The sequence below is a fragment of the Coregonus clupeaformis genome, chromosome 13 (assembly GCF_020615455.1).
Source record: "Coregonus clupeaformis isolate EN_2021a chromosome 13, ASM2061545v1, whole genome shotgun sequence".
Taxonomy (NCBI): Eukaryota; Metazoa; Chordata; class Actinopteri; order Salmoniformes; family Salmonidae; genus Coregonus; species Coregonus clupeaformis.
Window position 1 is genome coordinate 40097354 of NC_059204.1, and position 5218 is coordinate 40102571.

The following is a 5218-nucleotide window of genomic DNA, read 5'->3' on the forward strand; positions in this document are numbered from 1 at the left end:
GGGTGCCTGCCAGCTGGACAGTGTTTCCTCCGACACATTGCTGCGGCTGGCTTCCGGGTTAAGCGAGCAGTGTGGCTTGGCAGGGTTGTGTTTGGGAGGGTACATGGCTCTTGACCTTCACCTCTCCTGAGTCTGTATAGGAGTTGCAGCAATATACAAGACTGTAACTACCAACTGGGGAGAAAAAGGGCTAAAAATAGTTTTTTAAAAGCATCTGTCCAGTTAACTGTGCTTTGCTCTTCACTATCTGGATTTTCTATGTTTTTTTCCTATCTGCATGGGACATTTTCTCTGTTTTCTTTTTATCTAGTTGTGTGTTTTCACCTTTTTCTCCCCCTTTGGTTTAGGTTTGTTCTCCATCTTTGTGTTATCTGGTTGGGGCATTGTCTTCTTGGACCTCCGTTTGAGTAGCATTCTGACAAAGGAGAACAGAGCACCTACAGAGCCCAGTGGGATGGTCAATAGTAGAGCCAGCACATAAAGGCTGTAGTAGGAGTACCAGGGCATGCTGTAGGCCTTTGTTCCTGATCACATACTCCACCCAGAAGGCAGCACGCTGTAGGATGCATAGTCTCTTCATTCTGCACTGGTAAGAGAGGTTCTTCAGGATGTCCTGCAGCGCCTCCAGGAACTCCCATTCAGTGAGTGTGGCTGCATCCAGCACCCGGGCTGCCCTCTGGCTTGCAAACACACCAGGTTGTCCTGCTGGTCAAACTGCAGAGGCAGGCCCAGCACAGGGACACCTTGGTAATTGGCCTCATTGACACCATTGGTGCCTCCATGGGCCACAAATGCATGGGTCTTTGTGTGGCCCAGGAGGTCGTTCTGGGGGAGCCAGTTCAGCAGCAGGGTGTTGTACCCTAGAGAGGACGGTCTTTCTCCCATGAACCTCCACACCACCTTCTGTGGCAGTTGGGCGAAGGCAGCAGCAACAGCCTGTCACCTCCTTCGGCAGAGCAGAGATCAGGGTGCCCAGGGACATCACCACCACCCTCTGCTCTCCAGAGCTCTGCATGAAGGCATCCAGCTCCCCAGGCAGCGGCTTTGCCGGTCGGCACTGGAACACCCCCACCATTTAGACCACATTAGGCATCGTGGGCCATGGGAACCCTCATTAGCCACACGTCACCTGACTGCTGCATGGCCAGCAGGTCAGTCCCTAGGGGGAAATGCTGATACAGTATGTCACTGTAAATGGGTAGGTCCAACAGGCACTCCTGGAGGAGGTTGATTATGTAATGCATGAGGTTCTGTGTCCTCTGGAGGAGACCCATGTTGTCAGTGAGCACAGAGCCTGGTACAGGCACATAAGGAGAAATGGCCCTTTCCAAAGCTCATCTAGCGCATATTGTAGACCATGGTTGAAGTAATGCGCTAAGATGATACCATCAGGCATGCCAGGGCCTGTGAGCATGAGGTCAAAGCTTGAGTCCTTGAGCTGTGCCATCAGGGCACGGTCCTCCAGCATAATGGAGAGCATGGTGCGGGTGGAGCTGTGGGCAGCCCTCAGAATGGGCACCAGCTCTCTGATCTGGACCAGGCCTGTGTCCCTCCAGGACATTACACACCGCCTGCTCAAAAAGGCTCAGGTCAAACTCTGTATCCCCCGGCTTCACCGTGACTGAGGTGTAGTGTGGTGAGCCCTCCCTGGCAAACCAGCTGTCAGCCTGCCGTATGACGGCCATCTGGTGGCCCTGCCCATGGAGTTCTTTCACCAGCACCTCCATGTTGACCCAGTAGCTACCATCTATAGGGAACACCAGGATCCTGCTGCCATGGCAACTAGGGGCCGGTGTGAGAAGGAGGAGCAACAACGGAAGGAGGAGCCAGACAAAGGTGGGCAGGACCAGGGCTCTCTGCACACGCTCAGACATTTATTTTACCTGCACAGAAACAAGATCATTGTCATGGGAAACGGAAATGGCAATCATTTACGCAAAAATCTATTTTTATAATAGCAAAACAAACAAATGGATTTAAGAAATTCATGCAATGTATAATAACAGTACAAGCACAGTATGTTAAGATTTTTTGAATATATGCAGTGCATTCGGAAAGCATACAGACCCCTTGACTTTTTCCACATTTCGTTACGTTGCAGCCTTATTCATATTAAATAATTGTTTTCCCTCATCAATCTACACACAGTACCCTATAATGACAAAGCAAAAACAGATTTTTAGAAATGTTTACAATTGTATTGAAAATAAAAAACAGAAATATCACATTTACATAAGAATTCAGACCCTTTACTCAGTACTTTGTTGCAGCACCTTTGGCAGCAATTACAGCCTGAAGTCTTCTTGGGTATGACGCTACAAGCCTGGCACACCTGTATTTGGGGAGTTTCTCCCATTCTTCTCTGCAGATCCTCTCAAGCTCTGTCAGGTTGGATGGGGAGCGTTGCTGAACAGCTATTTCGAGGTATTTCCAGAGATGTTCGCTCAAGTCCGGGCTCTGGCTGGGCCACTCAAGGACATTCAGAGACTTGTCCCGAAGCCACTCCTGCGTTGTCTTGGCTGAGTGCTTAGGGTTGTTGTCCTGTTGGAAGGTGAACCTTCGCCCCAGTCTGAGGTCCTGAACGCTCTGGAGCAGGTTTTCATCAAGGATCTCTCTGTACTTTGCTCCGTTCATCTTTCCCTCGATCCTGAGTAGTCTCCCAGTCCCTGCTGCTGAAAAACAATCACACAGCATGATGCTGCCACCACCATGCTTCACCGTAGGGATGGTGCTAGGTTTCCTCCAGACGTGACGGTTGGCATTCAGTCCAAAGAGTTCAATCTTGGTTTCATCAGACCAGAGAATCTTGTTTCTCATGGTCTGAGAGTCCTTTAGGTGCCTTTTGGCCAACTCCAAGCGGGCTGCCATGTGCCTTTTACTGAGGAGTAGCTTCCGTCTGGCCACTCTACCATAAATGACTGATTGGTGGAGTGCTGCAGAGATGGTTGTCCTTCTGGAAGGTTCTCCCATCTCCACAGAGAAACTCTGGAGCACTGTCAGAGTGACCATTGGGTTCTTGGTCACCTCCCTGACTAAGGCCCTTCTCCCCCGATTGCTCAATTTGGCCTGGCAGACAGCTCTAGGAAGAATTTCGGTGGTTCCAACTTCTTCCATTTAAGAATGATGGAGACCGTTGTGTTCTTGGGGACCTTCAATGCTGCAGAAATGTTTTGGTTCCCTTCCCAGATCTGTGCCTCGACACAATCCTGTCTTGGAGCTCTACGGATAATTCCTTCAACCTCATTGCTTGGTTTTTGCTCTGACATGCACTGTCAACTGTGGGACCTTATATAGACAGGTGTGTGCCTTTTAAATCATGTCCAAGCAATTGAATTTACCACAGGTGGACTCCAATCAAGTTGTAGAAACATCTCAAGGATGATCAATGGAAACAGGATACACCTGAGCTCAATTTCGAGTCTCATAGCAAAGAGTCTGAATACTTATTTTTTTTTGTGCAAAATAATAAAAATTAATGTTTTCGCTTTGTCATTATGGGGTATTGTGTGTAGATTGATGAGACCATTTTTAAATGTAATCCATTTTAGAGTAAGGGTTCTGAATTCTATCCGAATGCACTAGCTGTGATGTGTGATAGTCTTATATTATCTAGCTCAGCTCTGTCCTTTGTACTCTTTCTCATTTTAAAGAGGGAATGTTACTCCTAGTAAAATTTATGTCAGACAGACAATATCAATGAGGTTATGCTGGATAAAAAATAAGAGACATTTGTTTTCTCTGAGCTGAAGAGCAGAGCCATCCAGAATTCACAGGATGTTATATTTGATTAACAGAGTATACAATCAGTGATTTACATTGATTAAGGGTGATTGTAATGCATGTGGTCAAGCTCTCTCTCTCTCTTTTCCGATACCACCTCTTATGGCCGAAGTTCTCTGGTCAAAGTGCCCCTTCCATCCAAACTGCAGCTAGAGCAGGGATGAAGTGGTGCGTCCACATAAACACACACATTTTGGAGGCAGGAGGAAAATCGTCATAGTGTGTTCCACAGCTCTGGTGGGAGAGAAAATTTAGTAGAGGGAGTTTGAGTTAACATAGCTATTGTTCTCCATTAAGAACTACAGTCTAATCCCTCATTAGGCAATATAAATTGGTGAAACCCTAGATCCCTCGCTGAATGTGAGCCCTTTTCTCCATGGCTTATTAGATGAAAAAGGAACGCTTTCAGCAATGTGAGGTTTTGCCAAGTGCATAACAACTCCTGCCTCTAAATGTATGTAAACATGTTTCTCATTGACTAACTTTTTAGTGTAAATTGATTCTCCTGTGGACAGTCTATTAGACCGAGATGTTTGATTGTAAATTAAGAAACATTCCAATAGAAATACTATATTCCATATCAAGACAATGAGTAGTGGACATTGTCATCTAATAGACCTCTGACTATAAAATCTAATTCACTTATTGACTGTGAACATTACAGCAAGGTCATCCATCAGGAAGTGATTAGATGAAGAAGCAGGGCTTAGTATTTATTTGGTTGGGTGGAGACACTGGTGTTCACTGTAGTCATGTGTTGGGGGCCATGATCACAACATATGTATCTGCATCAAGAACATTTTTGTGATGTCTATATGTAATGGGAAACATCTCACCTGAATGCCATATTTGTGGCGTACGGCAACCCAGATGGGCACCTGAAAGGCAACCAACCAAGCAGGGCCCGTGAGCTCCAGTAAGGGCAGACAGGTACTCTATCCAAACTCTCCCAAGGTGGAATATGGCAAAGCAAGGACAGCACCAGCAACCAAAGCAACCTGCACAAACAGACAGACACACCTCATCAACAGAGAGAGCAACAACACTATTAGTTTTGTAACTCTTACTACACGGAATAATAACAGTCATAGCCTGATCATGTCTGTTATTCATCAGTGTTGCAATGGTGGCTTTGTGAAAGGATACCCCGAGCTTAGGGGCTGGTGGGATATGATGTCCATTGGATACTCACATGAATGAATGTCCTGACAGCAGTCGAAGAGGCCAGTGTTCCAGCCCGTCAGAGAAGGTGCTGCCACCTGCTGATGGACTATGATATTTGCTGCCATGGTGATCAGACCTGCCTGCAGACACAATGACAAGGAAGACAGCACTTTTAATAGTAGTTTTTTGTTGGGGGGAAATATGTCACAGAAGTAGCGAGATACAACAGACTTTACATATCGTGTATATTGTTGACTTTTTACTCAAGTGACCC

At 46.5% G+C, this 5218-nt stretch overlaps 1 pseudogene; it reads right to left on the minus strand.

The window, feature by feature from the left end:
• Positions 1-306: 306 nt before the first annotated feature.
• LOC121578977 lies at positions 307-1874 on the minus strand (annotated as a pseudogene).
• Positions 1875-5218: the final 3344 nt, after the last annotated feature.